General features: G+C 34.8%; 1 protein-coding gene across 1 annotated transcript in view; it reads right to left on the bottom strand.

Moving 5' to 3' along the window:
* LOC108101523 (UDP-glucuronosyltransferase 2C1) overlaps nucleotides 1-2,721 on the bottom strand; it is an 82,110-nt gene extending 79,389 nt beyond the window's left edge. Inside the window, exon 1 of the mRNA XM_043208272.1 lies at nucleotides 2,418-2,721. The gene's annotated coding sequence lies outside the window, so the exon portion shown is untranslated. The remainder of the gene's footprint in view (nucleotides 1-2,417) is intronic.
* Nucleotides 2,722-21,674: the final 18,953 nt, after the last annotated feature.

Below are 21,674 nucleotides of genomic sequence, written 5' to 3'. Positions count from 1 at the left end.
AGGTTGACACTTTTATTTTTTGACCTGACCTCAAACATTTGTAATCTGTATTTTTTCAGACAAAAACCTCTCGCAATTTAGCTCGAACTAGTCAAAATATAATATATTAATCAATTAAGAAAAAAATTTCATAAAAATTAAACACTAGGAAATATTGACAAGTGTATATAAAATGAATGGAAATTATAAAATCATTGTTTACGCGTTATTTTTATACCCTTGCAGAGCCAAGGTATTATAATTTCAGTCAGAAGTTTGCAACGCAGTGAAGGAGACACCTCAGACCCCATAAAGTATATATATTCTTGATCAGCATCACGATCAGAATCCAAATACGTATGTACGTCTGTCCGTCTGTCTGTCTGTCCTCCTGTCGGTTTCTATGTAAACTAGTCTCTAAGTTTTAAAGCTATCTGGTTGAAACTTTCCCAAAAGTTGTGTAGTTGTTGCACGCAGTATATAAGTCGGAACGGGCCGGATCGGGCGACTATATAGGATAGCTCCCATACGAGAAATTGAAATAAAAAATTCTTATTCCGTTGTTTTTGATCAGATCGACTTGATTCCTTCCAGATGGCGTTTTCTAACTGCTATTGAATTTCGGATTAACTTTTATCAAAATCGGATAACTCCATCATATAGCTGCCATAGGAGAGATAAAAAAATATATATATAAATAATGAAAAAAAAATTCTAACATCGTTGTTTTTAATCCCACTGCCATGATTTTTGGAACATCAAGTTTTAAATACTCTTAAATCGAGAAAAAAATTTCATAAAAATCGGAGAACTATATCATATAGCTGCCATAGGAAAGATCGAAAAATCTATATAGAAATAACGGAAATAAAATTATTACCTCGTTGTTTTTCATCAGAAAATCATGATTTTTGGAATATAGAGTTTTCCAATGAGTCTTGAGTTACAAATTAAATTTCATCAAAATCGGACGACTATATCATATAGCTGTCATATGAACAATATGGACATCGTCATAGATTCGATGCTGTTTAGCCATTTTGTATTTTCTTAGACATATTTAATGACTGCAAGGGTATATAAGCTTCGGCTTTTTTTTATCATTTTTCCTTTTTTATTGATTTTATAATTTGTATGGCACTTAGTATATAGTGCCATATAGTATAATAGTCCGATATCTATCGTAACGAATTTTGCTTAATGTCGAGTAAAATGTTTGAATGTCTAATAATATTAGAGCCATGAGGTTTTGTTTATAAATGCAAGTTATTTCTCCGAATGTTGTTATGACAGCTTTATGATATCATTATGAAGCTTATTTCAAACTTCATGAGTCGTTAGAAAACTGTATATTCAAAAAATTATGTTTGTTTGATAAAAAATAAATTCAGATTCAGATGGTGATGCTGATCAAGAATATAAGTACTTTATGGGGTTCTTTATCTCTTTGCAAGCTTTTGACTGAAATAACAATATCCTCTGTGGGGGTATAAAATATATGAAGACTATGCCACATAATTGGTAAAGATAAGACCGAACAAAGAAAAGATGCTAGCTTGGATAAGCTGGAGGCTAAACAACATCGGAGCTTTGTCGATTTTTCTATTAATTTTCTATATTTTCCAAGTTTGTTATATGACAGCTATATGATAAAGTCGTCCGATTTTGATGAAATTTATATAGTAATAACGTTGTCCGATTTTAATGAAGTTTTTTCTCGATTCACGGGTTATTAAAAAACTCAATTCTTTAAAAATCATGCTCGTGGGATTAAAAACAACGACGTTATACACGATCGACTAACTATATCGGATAGCTCCCATACGACAGAATAAAAAAATTTCACGCCGTTGTTTTTGATCAAATCGACTTCATTTCTTCCACATGGCGTTTTCTAACTACTATTGAATTTCGGATTAAATTTTGTCGAAATCCGATAAATCTATCATATACATAGCTGCCAAAGGAAAGATCGAAATTTATATATATAAATAATGGAAAAAAATTATGACGTCGTTGTTTTTTATTCCACGGGAATAATTTTTACAACAACGACTTTTTTAACTACCCTTGAACCGAGAAAAAAAAATCGGACAACTATATCATATAGCTGCCATAGGAAAGATCAAAAAATCTATATAGAATTGACGGAAATAAAATGATAACATCGTTGTTTTTCATCAGAGAATCATGATTTTTGAATATAGAGTTTTCTAACGACTCTTGAATAAGAAATTGAATTTCATCAAAATCGGACGACTATATCATATAGCTGCCATATAAACAATAGTCGAAAATATAAAAAATTAATAGAAAAAAGTTTTAGCTTCGATGCTGTTTAGCCTTTATGTATTTTGTTCGACTGCAAGGGTATATAAGCTTCGGCTTGCCGAAGCTAGCTTCCTTTCTTGTTTTTCCTTAACTAAACTTACTCATACCAAATTCTTATGCACGGGGCAATTATGTAACTTGCAGATATAAGATTCGTTTAACTATAAACCATTTATTCAAATTATACTTTTCACAGTCCCATGTAAATTTTGTTTTATATTGTACTGCACTTTACGACACTATGCATATGCATGGACATGACTTTTGTCGTTGTCGCTTTAACTACTTTTGTTCACGACAATATTTGGACGTATATTAACACACTTTCTCCAATGCAAAAAAAATTATTTAATATTCTACTTTATAAGATTATATTATAGCAATAAAAAAACTCAGGTTCAACCAAAAAGGGCTAACCAAAAAAACTGTCTAATAAAAAGTTTTTGAGAATCCATAGTTTGATAAAAAATGGTATCGCCGCGACGCCGTTATTAGCACATTGACACTGAGCCCGTTAAAACAAAAGAAACCAAAAGCACTACTGCTTTTCACTTTTCTTTGAAGCTTAAGCTCGTCTCTTAACGAAGTTTCTCCGCGGGTTAACTGAAACAAACTGAACGTTGGGCTAGCTTTTTGGGTTTGCTTAACGTGACACCGAAAGACCGGTGTTACAGCAATATATGCACACAACGTGTTTCGGTTACGTTTCAGTAACTTTGGTCGGATGGCACTGCATCTGTCGGACGGTATTTTTTAGTACAACTCAGAAAGTTTTTTAATTACGTCACAAAGTTGCAAAAAAATATAAATGATAACACCAAATTACATAACTAGACCAACACAAAATAAAGCAAATCTAAAAACAAACAAGAAAGGAAGCTAGCTTCGGCAAGCCGAAGCTTTTATAGCCTTGCAGATTTCAGATTCAATAGTAGTCAAAAACGCCATCTGGCAGAAACCAAGTCGATATGATAAAAATCAGCAGCGTGAGAATTTTTTTTCATTCTCGATCCGATCCGGAACGTTCCGATTTATCTACTGCGTGCAATAACTAAACAACTTTTGGTAAAGTTTCAGTAAGATAAGAGGACAAGAGACAGACAGGAGGACATACGGATAAACGGATAGAGGGACAGGCTTACAGATGTATTTCGATTCAAATCGTGATGGTGATCAAGAATATATTGGCTTAATGGGGTCTGAGGTGTCTCCTTCACTGCGTTGCAAACTTCTGACTGAAATTATAATACCCTCTGCAAGGGTATAACAACGGCGTGTTGATTTTATTGCAATCTCTCGTATGGGAGCTGTCCGATATAGTCAATAACTACACAACTTTTGGTAAAGTTTCAAAAAAATAGCTTTAAAACTGATTAGTTTACATAGAAACAGACAGACAGACAGGCGTAATTCGATTTAGATCGTGTGCTGATCAAGAATCTATATACTTTATGGTGTCTGAGGTGTCTGCTTCACTGCAAACTTCTGACTGAAATGATAATATTTTTGCAAGAATATACAAATGATGATTTTCTATCTCACAATTCGTTTTCGGATTATTGAGTTTTAACGACAATTGAATCAAAATTGCAATTGTATAAAAATCTGATCTTTTTTGTCATATAGCTATAAAAGATCGAATACCTTTAGAAAGTTAATAGTTTGAAAATAAAATTCTTAATATTTTAGTTTTATGCGAGAATGATGTTTGGAATATGGAGTTTTTCAATTTTAACTTAAATTACATGAATTTTGGTCGAGTAGATCATATAGCTGGCAAAGTACAATTGTTGAAAGTATAGATAATTATCTATAATAATTAATAGAATAATAATAGACGTTTTTTCCTTGAGATAGATGCATAATTACCACAAATATACAGGTCACCATAACGGCTGGACTACCGTGTTATAGAAAAGCCATTGGTGCTGTCCAGTCGTTATGGCAGTGCATATACAGTGTGTCACAAAAGTGATGATACAGCAGCTATTTTTTACTATATGTGTGAATTCCTTCATTATTCAACGGATTTAAATAAAACAAAAAATCACTTCAAGTAAAATATGTATTTATGAATAGAATTTAAGAACAAAAATAATGAAATCTCCAATAGTTTCTATACAAAAAAAAAAAAAAAAAAACGAAAATTATCCCTCATTTAATTTCCACAAAAGTCATGATACATTAGTATTAACATCGGAAAAATATAAATTAATTTACTATTCTAAGCTTTTTAGTACTTCGTCGGATATCCCTTCATTTTAATTACTTCCTGAAAACGTCTAGGCATTGAAGAAACTAAAGTTGTTATATAGGCGTGGTCAATTTTCGCCCACTCCTCCAGCAAGGCTACCTTGAGATCAGACCTACTCGTTATTGTTCGACCCCTCAAATGCTCCTCTAGTTTATTCCACAAATGCTCAATGGGATTCAAATCCGGACTTTGTGGAGGCGGCTTCAGCAAATGTGGAACATTATAAACGTGTATTTATGGCCGTGTGCTTTGGGTCATTATCTTGGTAAAAGTGAAAAGATGACCCAATACCAAGATGATCAGCACTTTGTTTTAAATTTCTTTTCAGGATTTCGATATACTTTTTATGATCCATTATACCGTCAATTATTTCTAGGTTCCCGACACCAGCAAAGCCCATGCAGCCCCATACCATGAGTCCTCCGCCATTATGCTTCACAGTTTTAATTGTGTTTTTGGGTCGATAGGCATCTCCAGGTTTTCGCCAAACTTTATAACGCCCGTCTGACCGAAAAATGTTATATTTAGACTCGTCTGAAAATATAACCTGCTTTCAGAACACTTCAGAATGATTTCTGTAAGCTTTAGCGAACTCAAGACGCTTAAGTCGATTTTTTTTTTGAGACATGAGGCTTTTTCCTTGGTGTACATGAGAGGAATCCAAGCTCTTTAATGGTTCTTCTAATGGTTTCTGGGTGAACTTCCTTCTTAAGCGTTGTAGCAATAGCTGAACTTATTTTAACAGCGCTCTGGAAAGGATCCTTGTCGATAATATGCTTAATTAGGCGCTTGTCTCTAACGGTGAGTTTTGGTGGACGGCCATTTCTGCTGTTGTTTTCAATGCGGCCTTCATTTTTGAGCCGCCCAATGACATGTTGAATTGTTGAGCGGGGTCTGGAAACTATTTTTGAAATTTCTGAATAGGACTTTTGTCCTTTAACGTGTAAATTCAAAATAATTCTTCGCTCTTCCAAAGTAAGCTCCTTTCGAGGCATTTTCACAACTTAAACTACGCTATGACTTTAAATGAATTTCACCACAAGTGAAAGAATTACACTGTGCGACAAAATTTAACGAAATGTTTGTTTAAGTTACTTTTTTGATTGTTTTCGGTTAAGATGCATAAATTATGCACAAAAATATCTATGCCACCTTCTAAGTGATAGGATTTCTTTTTTTATGATAAATTTTATGAAATTATTATTATGAAAATAATTAACACAAAATATTATTATTTTTTTTACTTCCAATAAACTATTATTTTTTTTTAAAGCGAATTTATTTCCAGATTTTTTTTGGCTTTTTCAGAGGTATCCTCGCGTAACAAGTTCCATACGAAGTCGCCCAGAGTATAGAGCTGGGAGAAAAAATTTTTAAAGCATTGTTATAAAAGCCTAACGGTATATTTGCTTAATACATTTTAATTAATAGATATTGAACTTGCATAAAACGCTTATAACGGTGAAAAAATATTTTCCCAATATGTGATTATAAGGCTGTGAAATATGCAAAAACACGCGTTTTTGGGACATTTGAGTGTGCGTAGAAGCTGATTGGCTATTGATATTAACAAATCCAAAAACTTATATTCTTATTTTGACTAGTAGTAGAAGTGAAAAATAAGAAAAAATCAACTTAAACAAATTTTTGTCGCACAGTGTTATATGCAAAGCATAAACGAAAAAGTCCCGTTACAAAATTTTAAACAGATCAGCTGCAATTAATCGAACTGTATTAACACTAATGTGTGTATCATGACCTGGGCTAACAGAGTTATGTTCTTAAAAACGTAAAAATATGTATGGATTTATGGACGAAAAAACAGAGAAATATGGACGAAAAAGTTGACAAATATGGAATAAAATGGATAAATATGGATAAATAAAGGTAGTATAGACGAAAAAAGGGATAAATATAGGTATAAAAATTGATAAACGTAGACGATTATATCGATCATATTAACTTTTTATGACAATGAACAATTATAAATCGCTACAAACAAATGCGCCGTTTGTCTCAAAGATCATTGCAGAACAATATGACATGTTGTGTCAGATTAGTAAAAACAAAACTACGGCGTTTGTCACTCAATATGTGTTATATGATGAAAATGAACGCTCAACATCGCAAGATGTAACAGGAGCATTTGCATATGCATTCAGTTCAGCAGGTGATAAATTCAGGATAAGATCGTCACCTTCTGTAGAACTATCAATGAGATTTCCTGCTAACATTCGCGATATATCCTGAAGAATTCGCAGATTCATAATTGTTACATTCGATGATACATATTTTGATTGATTAACGACGCAACGATGTTTTGTTTACATTATTTATTATCGAGTATAAGGCAAACGGTAGAAATTTCATAATATTTGAGCCAAAACTATCTTTCTATAGGTTTTCAGACACTTTAATGCTCAAAATATGGATTTAATGAAGTGATTGTGTAAAATATGGATTTATAGGAAAAAAGGCGAAAATATGGAAATAAATATTTTTTCATTTAAAAACATAACTCTGTTAGCCCTGATCATGACTTTTGTGGAAATTAAATGAGGGATAATTTGTCTTTTTTTTTTTTTTGTATAGAAACTATTGGAGATTTCGTTATTTTTGTTCTTTAATACTATTCGTAAATACATATTTTACTTGAAGTGATTTTTTGTTTTATTTAAATCCGTTGAATAATGAAAGAATTCACACATATAGTAAAAAATAGCTGCTGTATCATCACTTTTGTGGCACACTGTATGTAGTTTGTTCGCAAATTCAAACTGCGCGCCAACCTAGTCACGATGACAGCGCCGTTCGATTTTTCTTTAAGTTTTTCCGTTGATATTTGCGCCATTTATGAGCGTGTTTGAGCGTGTTTTAATTATTCTTTGTTTCTTTCAATAATGCCGAAGTTGACAAGTGGTTAGTATAATTTCAAGTGAGAAAAATATCTTTTTTCCTACAACCCCTGAAATTGGCATTTTTCGTGCGGCAAATCGCTGATTTCAGCTGTTTTTTAGGGATGCGTGCGCAAGAGAAATTACCAAACCGTAACCCGTGCGTAATCGGTATACAGGCAGTTTTGCACTCAAAATTCCAAATTTTAAGGGTTTAAGGACAAAAAGAACCGTATGTATCACTTTGGGTAAATACGAGATGACACTCGTGTATAGCTTCACACGTAGGTAATCTCGTTCTTACCGCACTAGATACACAAGGTACTATTTCAAGTTCTCTTACTGAGAAAACACGCTTCACAATATGAAGAGGACATTGTTTTCCTATTTCACGCGCCTTGATCCAGAATCAGAACCAGAAACAAAGAAAAAGGGAAATCAGGTAAGAAAAATTGCAATACAAAAATGATAAGTATATCGGAAAAGCTACTATTTTTGCACAGTGTATTTATATTTTACGAAGAAATACTGGATTGCTCCGAGAATAATTTCATTTCAGAAGTCAAAATGTCGATACAACGGATCTGCAATCAAAACATCGAAAATGCAATTGATGCATTAGGAGTGAGTATCTCCCAAATTCAGATAATTTTTGGCTAAAAAATAATGCCAGATTTCTCATATAAGGTATTGTACCCAAAAATCTGATTGATTATAAAACTAATAGATTAACATTTATTTTCTATTTAATTTCAAAACAAAATTGTTTAATTTAAAAGAATCAGAAAAAAATCACTAATAAACGACTTACTGACAATTAATTGAATAACAGATTTTTTTGGTGCAATTTGGAACAAAGTATTGGGAGTACAAATAGAAAACGGCCGTTTTCCGATAGGTGGTGCCAGCAGTGCACGTCGGTAAAAAAGTATGAACAGGAACGTGACATAGCCAGCTGAGGCATTTGTCAGCAACTCTTTATCGTCTCGTTTGTCTATTTTCACTGTGCTCTGTTTTGTTCGTGTGCAAAAATGGCAAAATTCGAGCCGAACAAGGGACATTTGCGGGAAGTGTTGCTTTTTGCATATCATTCGAAAAAAATGCAGCAGAGGCGCGTCGAATGATTGTAGAAACATATGGTGAAACCTATATTAGTGAAAGAACGTGTCGGGAATGGTTCCAAAAGTTTAGAAATGGCGAGTATGACGTGGATGATAAGGAGCGTCCCGGACCTCTGTATTTGGTGGGACCAGCTTGGCGTAATTTACTATGAACTCCTGCAACCTCGCGAAACCATCACAGGAGCCCTCTATAGGACGCAACTGATTCGTTTGAGTCGAGCGTTAAAGGAAAAACGCCCACAATACGCGAAAAGACACGACAAGGTCATACTTCTGCATGACAACGCTCGTCCACATGTTTCCAAGGTCGTGAAAACATACCTGGAAACTTTGAAATGGGACGTCCTATCGCACCCGCCGTACTCTCCTGGCATCGCCCCATCTGATTTCTACCTCTTCCGATTGATGACGCATGACCTGGCCGAACAGCACTTTCGTTCTTACGAAGAAGCGAAAAATTGGATTGATTTGTGGATCGCGTCAAAAGACGGACAGTTTTTTTCGAAGAGGAATTCAGAAGCTGCCAGAAAGATGGGAAAAAGTTGTGGCTAAGGATGGAAATTATTTTGAAGAATGACATTGTAACGAGATTTTTACAATAAAACCTCAAATTATGAGAAAAACGGCGGTTTTCTATTTGTACTCCCAATAAAATAAATAATATCCATTGAAAATCTAAATAGAAGGAATTTTTGCAGATCATAATTGGCAGAACTTTCTAAAACTTCAACAAAATCCTACGAGTTATGACGGTGATACTCCGGCAACTCCAGAACGATCATTTTTGACTTTGAGGAGAATGAAAGACTATCAGAGAAACACGATGGGTCAAGAGCGTCTCAATGGTCTTGCATCAACATTCATCATTGCATAACTTTTACTGAAGACGAAATTCTCCGGACCCAAAAATCACGATTGTCTCATGAAAAACAACGATATTATCATTTTATTTCCGTTAATTCTACATTGTTGTCCGATTTTCATGACATTTTTTTCTTGGTTCAAGGGTAGTTAAAAAAGTCGTTTTTGTAAAAATCATGCTCGTGGAATAAAAAACATCGACTTTTTTCCCATTATTTATATATATAAATTTTGATCTTTCCTATGGCAGCTATATGATACAGTTATCCGATTTCGACCAAATTTGATCCGAAATTCAATAGTAGTTAGAAAACGCCATGTGGAAGAAATGAACTCGATCTGATCAAAAACAACAGAGTGAGAATTTTGTATTTCAATCTCTTGTCTGGGAGCTATCCTATATAGTCGCCCGATCAGGCCCGTTCCGACTTATATACTGCGGGCAACCATTACACAACTTTTGGGAAAGTTTCAGCAAGATAGCTTTAAAACTGAGAGACTAGTTTGCGTAGAAACGGACAGACGGACAGATGGACAGACGGACAGACGCACAAACGAATTTGGATTCAAATCGTAATGCTGATCAAGAATATATGTATATAATTTATGGGGTCTGAGGTGTCTCCTTCACTGCGTTGCAAACTTCTGACTGAAATTATAACACCCTTTGCTCTGCAAGGGTATAAAAAAGTTATTGCTATACATTTTTTACGGGCTTAGTCGTTCAATACGTTAAAGTTGTATCTGCAAGAGCATATAAGCTTCGCCTAAGCTAGCTTTCATAAATGTTATACCCTTGCATAGAGTCTTATAATTTCAGTCAGAAGTTTGACATGCAGTTAAGGGGCACAACTAGTGTGACATTTAAAAAAAAACCTGTTTTTTTGTCTTTCATATTTCGGTAGATTACACCTTTAAAAATAACATATTAAAATTTCAAATCAATATCTTAAATAGTTTTTGAGTTATAGCAATTTTAAGAGCAGCCGCTCGTATAGCAGTGAATACTATCATTTTATCTTTAAACGCGTTTTTCTCGAAACTGCATTTTCCGAATTTGCTGCAGTGATAACTCAAAAACTAATGATCCGATCACTATCAAATTTTTTTTAGATGTTCTATATATAGTCCTCCCTACAATGACCTATCGGTTTTTTGATCCGATCAAAAATTTTGGCAGGCCAAAAACGACCAAAATTTTGGGTAAAATTCGATTTTTTTTTTAAAACACCGCCATTTTGTCATTTTTTGATCTTTTTTTTTATTGTATGGACAATATCATCTAGTTTAACGAGAATTTTTCATTTTTTGATTTCATCTACGGAGAAGGCCGGAATCACTGCAGCAGTTGGGGCACTTTTTTTTTAGCGCCGTTGGAGATCGGCTCTAGCTTAAAAAATATTTAATTTTTTCTTTAAAAATTTTACTGTATATTCTTCAAACATGTATAAATATATTCTAAAAATTGGAAAAGAATTGATTAAGTAGTTTTTTTTATAAAAATTCCCAAAAATCACCATTTTTTTAGGCCGTCACACTAGTTGTGCCCCTTAAGGCAATACCTCATATATTCTTGTTGATCATTACCAGGGCTAACAGAGTTATGTTTTTAAATGAAAAAATATTTATTTCCATATTTTCGCCTTTTTTTCCTATAAATCCATATTTTACACAATCACTTGAATAAATCCATATTTTGAGCATTAAAGTGTCTGAAAACCTATAGAAAGATATGTTTGGCTCAAATACAGTCGAATCCCGATAATTCGTACCCCGCTAAATCGAAAATCGCGATAATTCGTAAAAAATTCTGTCCCGTTGAAAAAAACTCGTTAATTTGTAAAAATTCCATACATTTTGGTCCATCGTTAATTCGTAGTATTTGGCCCAACGCAAAGAATATTGAACCTCTTATAAATCGTATATTTGTTTCGTAACCTCTTATAAATCGTAATGCGATGCGAAATTTTTTATAGTTAAAGCACCGTTAGATTTTGTAGATACTCACAGCTTATTTGACCCACCTTGTATATTCAAATTTATGTTAGAATAACTTTTTAACTAAAGCAGATATTAAAAAAATAAAAACGCAGGTTTTTCGGTGGGTATTATAGGAACAAGAAAGAACTTAAATTTTATTAAAGTAACAAAAGGTTTTAGAATTATTCAACTTAAAAGAAAAATACTGCAGTTTTCTATGTCACAGCTTATTTGACCCATTTCTTAAAAAAATTAAAACTAGAAAAATAACAAAAGATTATACATATTTTAATATTTTGTATGGCCCCCCTTCTGGTCTACGACTATTTTGAGGCGTTTTGGCATCGACTCCACTAACTTTTTGGTGACTTCTGGGGGTATTTTGGCCCACTCCTCCATCAAGGCAACTTTGAGATCATTTTTATTCGATATCTGCCTTTTGCGAATATTCGAATCCAAAATAGACCACAGGTTTTCTATCACGTTTAGGTCTGGTGATTGTGCCGGTGGTTTCATCACGTGGGGGCAATTATAAATCAGCCAAGTTTGAACGATCCCCGAGGTATGCTTGGGATCGTTGTCTTGGTAATAACGAAAAGATTCCTTTATACCCAAATCCTCGGCGCTTTGGATCAAATTTTCCTTCAGTATATTAAGATAAACCATTTTGTCCATTGTTGACTCAATAAACTGAAGCCTTCCAACACCTGCAGCCGACATACAGGCCCACATCATTACATGGCCACCGCCATGCTTTACCGTCGCCTTCAGGTGTTTTTCTTCGAGCTCTGTATTGGGCTTCCTCCACACATAAGTTTGCCCATCGGAGCCAAAAATGTTGAATTTGGACTCATCTGCAAAAATAACGTCGTTCCAAAATCGTATGTCCTTTTTTATGTGCTCCTTTGCGAACTTAAAGCGGCTGTCTCTATTTTTTTTATTTATAAATGGCTTCTTGCGAGCAACTCGGCCATTGAAATCATGTTCCCTTAAAACACGTCGAACTGTTTCTGGGCTAAATTTTTTGCCGATTATGTCCTGCATCTCATGGGCTAATTTTGGCGCCGAAATCCTTGGATCTTTTTTAATTTTCCTTATAATTTGGCGTTCATCCGTTTCGGTGAAAATTTTATTTGGCGCTTTTCTGCCCTTGTCTTCCACGCGGTTTTCAAACACGAATCTATGGATGATGGCTTTAACAGTACCATCTGGTATGTTAACAATTTTGGTGATTTCGCGCCGGGAAACACCGTTTTTATGGTGTCTAAGGACCAATTCCCTGTGTTCGATGGTTGTGCGTTTTTCCATGGTTAAAAAGCGTGCTTTCTTGACGAAATCGAATTAAAAGTAAAAATTCTATTTGCGAATACATTAAGCAAAGAGTAACCAAAAAAAGAACCGTTAATTTACGCTTCTTGGTAGAGAAGCTGAGCATTAAATGCAATGGGTCAAATAAGCTGTGACATAGAAAACTGCAGTATTTTTCTTTTAAGTTGAATAATTATAAAACCTTTTGTTATTTTAATAAAATTTAAGTAGTTTATTATTCCTATAATACCCACCGAAAATCCTGCGTTTTTATTTTTTTAATATCTGCTTTAGTTAAAAAGTTATTCTCACTTAAATTTGAATATACAAGGTGGGTCAAATAAGCTGTGAGCCACTGTAGCTATGCCGCCTTTATGTCGCTATGCATTATGAATTTTGTGTTTCTCTCGCTGTTATAATTTTATGTTATTGTTTAATTTTTCTTTAATTTGAAAAACGTACAAATGAATGTACATTGTACTTATAATGTTTGTTTAATTTTAATAAAGTTAAATACATATAAACATGATGTGAAATGTAAAAACCCCGTTTATTCGACTCTTTCATTATTGAGCCCCGTTAAATAGAAATCTCGATAAATCGAATTCCCGTCTAATTCGTAAAAAAAAGTGATCCCCTTACCATTTCGAATTATCGGGACTCGACTGTATTATGAAATTTCTGTCTTTTGCCTTATACTCGATAATAAATAATGTAAACAAAACATCGTTGCGTCGTTAATCAATCAAAATATGTATCATCGAATGTAACAATTATGATGCAGTTTATATTTTAAGATTCAGTTTTTATTCCATATTTCATGCTTTCAGTTTTTATTCTTCAGGACATATCGCGAATGTTAGCAGGAAATCTCATTGATAGTTCTACAGAAGGTGACGATCTTATCCTGAATTTATCACCTGCTGAACTGAATGCATATGCAAATGCTCCTGTTACATCTTGCGATGTTGAGCGTTCATTTTCATCATATAAACACAAACACAAACACAACAACATCATACAAACGCCGTAGTTTTGTTTTTACTAATCTGACACAACATGTCATATTGTTCTGCAATGATCTTTGCGACAAACGGCGAACTTTTGTTTGTAGCGATTTATAATTGTTCATGTCATAAAAAGTTAATATGATCGATATAATCGTCTACGTTTATCCATTTTTATACCTATATTTATCCCTTTTTTCGTCTATACTACCTATATTTATCCATTTTATTCCATATTTGTCAACTTTTTTGTCCATATTTCTCTATTTTTTCGTCCATAAATCCATACATATTTTTACGTTTTTAAGAACATAACTCTGTTAGCCCTGATCATTACCATCTGAATTGATTTAGACATGTACGTACTATCCGTTAGCTTGTCTGTCTCAGTTGTAAAGCTATTCTGCTGAATATCTGCTGAATCTCACGCAGTACTTAAGTCGCAACGGGACGGACCAGACGACGTTAACTTATAGTTCCCATAAGAGATAACGAAAAAAACCGTCCAAAATTATACTTTTAAAGATAGTTTTTTCCATCTTTCCTATGGCAGCTATATAATATAGTTGTCCGATTTTTATAAATTTTTTTTTAATTCATGTATAGTTAGAAAACTTAGAATTCTAAAAATCATGCCAATATCATAAAAAGCAAAGCCGTTTTAATTTTTTTGTTGATTATTTAAATATATATTTTTCGATCTTTCATACTGAAGCTATATGATATAGTTATATTTTGATCAAATTTAATTCGAAAATCGATAGTAGTTAAAAAACACAGTCTGAAAGAAATATGTATGTCGATATGATCAAAAACAACAGAGTGATAATTTTTTTCCGATCTCCCGTAAGGAAGCTATACAATATAGTCGCCCGATCGGGCCTGTTCCGACTTACATATATAGGGGAATGTTGTCAGGGTTGGGCCATTGTCAGAGTTGGGCCATCTCAATATTTCGAATATTTGTTCTAGTACCTTCTGTTTGTGGGTGTCAAGAAACTTCTATCGGTCACTTGAAACTTTCCACGTGACTACTTATTTCGGGATTTCATTTTTCTACGTGTCGTTGTTCTTTGAAAAAAAAGTTTTTTTAACCTGGCCGAAAAAGTGGAATAACACAAGATTACAACATGTCATCCGCAAAGTGAACATAAAAATACGTTATATAACATAGTTGTTATATTACAAAATACTGAGATATAGTTTCATTGATAGATATAGTTTGGCTATACCATACCATAATAGATTAATACCGCATGTCGTCAGGGTTGGGCCACTTGTGTAGTCAGGCTTGGGCCATCATAATTTTTACATTTTATTCGTGTATTTTCGATTTTTGTTGTAATATTTAAGTTTTTTGTAGCAAAAATATGCAAAATAAATTAAATAGATTTCCTTAAAAAAATATGTTGATGGATCGAAAGAAGATGAATCATTTTTATCTTTTTCTTTAGTGTTTCTCTCTACAAACGAAAAGAAACTCTGAATAATTTGATAATTTTACTGTAAAATCCCAAATAATTAAATAAATGAACAAAATAATGTCAGATTTACCTGAATTCAATTTTATTCCACCACGTTACGATATTGTCAACGATTTTCTGAAGGTGGCCCAACCCTGACTACATGGCCCAACGCTGACTACATTTTTTTTTTTTACTAACGCCTATAACTTTTTTTGTTTTTGTTTTTTTATTCTCTATTTTTGGTGAACACTTCCTATTGCTTGTACCTTTCCAAAAATGTATAAACTTACTCTGAATTGTCATTCGTTCAGAACTTATGGACATAGGTCAAAATATGGCCCAACCCTGACAACATTCCCCTACTAAAATTACTAGGGGAATGTTGTCAGGGTTGGGCCACCTTCAGAAAATCGTTGACAATATCGTAACCTGGTGGAATAAAATTGAATTCAGGTAAATCTGATATTATTTTGTTCATTCATTTAATTAATTGGGATTTTACAGTAAATATCAAATTATTCAGAGTTGTTTTTCGTTTGTAGCGAGAAACACTAAGGAAAAAGATAAAAATGATTCATCTTCTTTCAATCCATCAAAATATTTTTTTAATGAAATCTATTTAATTTATTTTGCATATTTTTGCTACCAAAAACTTAAATATTACAACAAAAATCGAAAATACACGAATAAAATGTAAAAATTATGATGGCCCAAGCCTGACTACAAGAGTGGCCCAACCCTGACGACATGCGGTATTAGTCTATTATGGTGTGATATAGCCAAACTATATCTAACAATGAAACTATATCTTAGTATTTTGTAATATAACAACTATATAACGTATTTTTATGCTCACTTTGCGGATGACATGTTGTAATCTTGTGTTATTCCACCTTTTCGGCCAGGTTAAAAAAACTTTTTCGAGCACTTTTTTTCACAGAACAACGGCACGTAGAAAAATGAAATCCCGAAATAAGTTGTCACGTGGAAAGTTTCGAGTGACCGATAGAAGTTTCTAGATACCCACTAACAGATGGTACTAGAACGAATATTCAAAATATTGAGATGGCCCAAGCCTGACAACGGCCCAACCCTGACAACATTCCCCTACTGTTGCACTGCACTGCAGTGGCGTAGCGTGCCTTGTCGGGGCCCCGTATAAACATTTTTTTGGAAGCCCTTATATGGAGGTAAAGATTTTTCACAAAAAAAAAAGATATTGTGAGAAGAAATATTTATTTATCACATTATTTACCCGTTTAAAAAATAAAAATCAAATTTTAAATATTCACTCTTACACACTTTGGGGGCCCCCGTGGCCCGGAGGCCCCGTATAATTGATACGGCAAATACGGCGGTAGCTACGCCTCTGCTACTGTACTACTATAAGAGTATACAGTCGACTCTCGTTAATTCAATCCTGCGATAATTCGAACCTCTCTATAATTCAAAGTTATCACAAGGTCCCTACAAAATCTCTTTATATTTCGAACTAAGTCAATACATTTTCATACACTTGGTAATTTGAACGAAAAAATCATTGATATTTAACAAAACCACGCGTTAATTTGAACTCATCAGCGTCTAACACTCGACAATTCGAAGTTGCAGAGAAAAAAGGCGGAAATTTTGCGAAGAGTTCAAACTTGCCTTTGTTTTTGTTTTGATTATGTAGTTTGACCATTTGACGCACACACTTCTTACGAATTGGTTTGTGTAGTTATTCAGTTACTGTTACTCTTTCGTTGGTATGCATATTAAAAGCTAGTGTTAGCTATGAGCCCTAGAAAGTATAAAGAACCTTTGGCAGAGGTGTCAGTTAAGGAAGCAAGATCCTCATTTGATACCTTACAAAGCTTATTTCTACAAAACGAATGTGATGAAAAAGCAATTCAGGCACTTTTTCTCTTAAAAAAAAGTTATTGAGTAGTGTTTGCAGCAGAATTGCGCTTTAAAGCAAACCAGTATAACAAAGTTCTTTCGAAAGATTAATTAATTCACATTACGAATACATGTACGTACACGAATGTACCTCTCAATTCTTATCATTTTTATATTAATAAATACAAATTAACCAACACTTAATAATTCGAAATTTTATTTATTTTCTCTCGCAAATTTCAAACCATTTGATATTTAAAACACTCGATAATTCGAAATATTTCAAGAGTCCCTCGAGTTTCGAATTAACGAGAGTCGACTGTATATACTTTATGGTTTGAATCATTTTAAAATATGTTTATATTATACTAGAGGTCCTGTGTCCGCCTCGCTGGTCAACACAATTTAACAACATTAAGGGGAGGTTCTTTTCTTTTTTTTTGAAAAAATCGATTTTTTTTTTTTTAATAAAATGAAAGTTACATATGTTTACAATATACGTGCCAAAGGTTATTTCGATACGACGCGTATTTCTTGAGCTAGAGCGTGTCAAACATACCCATGTCACATGCGCTGTGGTACGCTCTAAAAACTTTAAACGCGTTTTTCTCGGAACCATGTTTTCAAACCTCTTGTCGCGCACAGGGGTCGTTCTATTGATCCGATTTCCTTCATTCAAAAAATTTTTGAAAGTATATACTTTTTTGTATGCCTTATACCTAAAATTGGCATAAAAAAGTGTTTATTTATAATTTTTAAACGAGATCGAAGTAAAAAAAAAAAGTCAATTTTTTTTAAGTGTCCATAAAATTGGTTTATTTTTACCAAAATTGATTCTAGTTAGGTATAAGGCATAGGAAATTCCATCAATTTTAATAAATAATTTACATTTTTAATTTCGGTTCACTACCAGCGGCCCGACACTCGACAAAGCAGAAAAATAGAGGTCTACGAGATCCGCCATTTTGAAGCCGCCATTTTGAATTTCCTGAATATTGAATTTTTTGTTTAATCGTTAATAAACAACGATTCAAAAGTTCAAAAGCATAAGTTCGTATGTCTTTTCATTTTTCCGCAATTAATTCTCAAAGTTTGCTTAATTTTCGAAAAAAAGAAAAGAACCTCCCCTTAAAGTCAATGTTGCAACATTTTTCAAATATATGGAAGTATGGAAAGATGGTGATTTAACACTTCCAGTTTGACTTTTCCACTTGCGCAGCACAATCCAGCCGTTTCTCTTTTAAACTTTAACGCACTGCAATATCGGTATATAGTCGCCATTGGTCCAATATCTAAATCTTCATTATCACTGTAGTTCGCAGTGGGGTCATATTGGAATGCCAAGCGATTAAATGATGCCAATGATCTCCATGTGCTCATTTGTCTTTCTTCGTTTAAGTTTTGTGAATATACTTGTTGCTGGCTTGGATGTCTGCGGCCAATTGGTGTGAAATTGGTTGTGAAATTACAAATTAGACAAATAATTTGCAATAACATAAAATTGCGACTATAATTAAAGATTTAAGCTGTCCTATCTCTCAAGTTGGATCAGACTGCTCACGGTGTGCCAATTTAATTTAAAATCGGTTAAGTAGTTTAGGAGTCCATCGCGGACAAACATCGTGACAGGAGATTTATATATATTAAGATGTTAGCCAGAAATTGATGAATCAAGCTTGTAAAATGAGAACAAAGTACATTCGTTATAATTTTGTTTTATTAATTTTTCGATCGATTGTTTGATTTTTCCTACGACATCTATAATATATATGATTTTAACAGCTTTTAATAGAATAATATTTGTAATTCAAGAGTTCTACAAAAAACACGCGAATACCAATACTTTATTATTATAAAAAAAAACAGGCTTTTATAGCTTACCGAACTAAAAACAAAGAAAAAAAGAATTTATAATACAGAAGCAGCAGAAGGTCGGACAATCAATTATAACTACATAGTTACCTCAAAATAAAATTACAATCAAATTAAGGTTTTAATTAGAATAATTCGGTTAAAAGTAAAAAGTCGTGGGGTGGTTGACATATTAACGTATACAACCTTCTATTCGCAAGACTTTCTGTGAGACGAGTGTTTATGTGGAAGGCAACGAACATGCCCTTGGAAACTAATTAAACGAACGAATAGGTTTAATGAAAAGTTGTATGTGGTTAGCAAGAAAATTCTGTTTAACTGAACTCTAGCCGAAAGCGCCTATTCTTTATAAAAAGTTGTGTTGGAGCAGTCGAATTTTAATTTAAAATAATAATTAATTATAAATAAAGATAATAAAATTGAAGTAGATAAACTGAAGTAATGTAAATTGGAGTTATATAAAGTTATATTTGCACTCTAAGCCTCGCTTGTAAAGTAAAGCATTGAGAATTGTAAATTTGGCACTGCTCGTGTGAGCCAGTCTTGATGATCTCTTGTCATCGATGGCAGCGCCAGCGCAATAAATATATTAAATTTGACTGCTGCATTTCTTTGTGCGACGGAAAATCCCCAGCTAGGCCGCAAGATGGCTGAAAATATATAAGAGTTTTTCTAATAACCGAAAACTTTGATGGGTAATTAATTTATTTTAATGCCTCACTTTCAACGAATGCCCATTATCTCTCCACAATTATACTTAAGCCTAGCTTACCGAAGGTTGGAGCGAACTCGCAGAGAGCGAAATAAAGCTTTATTGCGCTCCCACCTTCGCCATAAACTAACTTTCACTAGACTTCAAACTTCAATTCGATAATATTAATATTCTAACAATTCAAAAAGTAAACAAAAAAAACTGGCTTCAGCCAGCGACGGCCCCGTTGAATGCCCGTCCGGCTTCAACAGATTGGAAGCGGCGCCAATTTGTGGATGGACCGCTTAAAAATTCGTCCTCCGCTGGTTCTCACTTCGACGATCCTGACCATGCCGTCCTCTCCTGCGTGCGTGGCGATGATCCTCCCGATCAACTAGTGTTGAGGCGGCAGGTTGCCCTCGGCGACGACGACGAGCTGTCCGTCCTGTGTGTTGGGCTGCTCCTGATGCCACTTGCCGCAAATTTGCAGGCCTAGCACATATTCCTGGGACCATCGCCGCCAAAACATTTGCCTGGCTGACGAGACACGTTGCCATCGCCCCAAGCAACTGAGACCCGCCTGGTCCGGGGTCCGGAGTGGTGGGATGAGGAACAACGGCCCGCCTGTAAGCAGGTGCCCGGGCGTCAACGCTTCTCCGCCGCTGGGGTCGTTGCTTAGCGCGCCTAGCGGCCGGGAGTTTATCACCAGCAAACTGGCATCCGCTTCTTGATGCGAATTCGCGTATGGCGTTTGCCTCCTTCTCTATGCGCTCCCGAAGGCCCTAGAAGTGGCGACCGGCTTCGACGAAGTTCGTCGCGTTGTCGCAGTGGACTGTGCGAGGGCATCCTCGGCGCCCAACGAACCTTTGGAAAGCCAATAAAAAGGAGTTAGTGGTTAAATCTGAAACAATTTCTAGATGAACCGCTTTGGGCGCAAAACAAACAAACAGCTCTATGTAGGACTTATAAAGAGGCCTTCCACGAATTTCATATAGACGGGTTCACAAAAATCAACGCCACAGATAGTAAATGGGCGGAGAGCACGGAGACGATCTGCGGGTAAATTTCCAATGTATTTAAAGCAGCAAATACATGATCGAACTATTTGACTGCAGACCTCCTGAGCGTTTAAGATCGAAATACGCTGTCGAAGAAGACTCACAAGTGCTCCTAGTCCGACACGAAAATTGGTTACATGAAGATGCCGGACAGAGCTCTGCACAAATTAGGAACATTTTGTCAACAGCAGTGGAAACTTGGCATCGTGCGATATATGAGCATTTGCTAATCGCCCCCCAACTCGCAACAACGAAAAATTACACCAGGTCAGTGGCGTAACTATACCCTCTGGGGCCCGTGGCAAATTTTTTTGATGGGGCCCTGTCATTTTAATAAACCCTTTAAATAGTTATCGGACACTGTATACAATTATATAGATACAGAACTTAAAATATTGATATTTATATTATCAATTCAAATAAAATACACAGGTTCTTACAACACATAGTACAAAAAAAAACTGAGCTAGCAGCCTCTTGAGGCCGGGCCCTCTTGGGTCGGGGGCCCGTGGCATTTGGCCACCTCTGCCACCCTATAGTTACGCCACTGCACCAGGTACCCGAGTCTTCATGAATGAATGGGTTCAATCGTTGAAGACTTGGGTCAACTCTGGAGTTCTTACGCACTTTTTCTAGTACTTCGGGTTATTCGTGTTTCTGGATGGTCTCGACAATCTTAAAAAAGGCTTCGTTGTTTCAGTCGGTGGCAGAGTTTTTTCAAATACTACACTCTTGTCCTTGCATTTCCTTATAAAGCGGAACATGTAAACGAACACTCTAAGCAGCTTGATTCGTGACGAAAATCCCTCGATGACATTACCAATTCCGACTTCCGTATCGTGGCGGCCTTCGTTACCACAGTCTTCCTTGATTCCTCAATTAGCACCTTTTCATCAAGAGCGAAGTGTGCATTTTTGGGCCAGTTCTACTCATCATTCTTTGAAAAGGTTGGTCCAGTAAACCAGATTGAG

Source organism: Drosophila ficusphila, unplaced genomic scaffold, assembly GCF_018152265.1.
Source record: "Drosophila ficusphila isolate 14025-0441.05 unplaced genomic scaffold, ASM1815226v1 contig_414, whole genome shotgun sequence".
NCBI classification, from domain to species: domain Eukaryota; kingdom Metazoa; phylum Arthropoda; class Insecta; order Diptera; family Drosophilidae; genus Drosophila; species Drosophila ficusphila.
The sequence above is the reverse complement of the archived record's forward strand: the minus strand, read 5'-3'. Positions and strand labels throughout refer to the sequence as shown.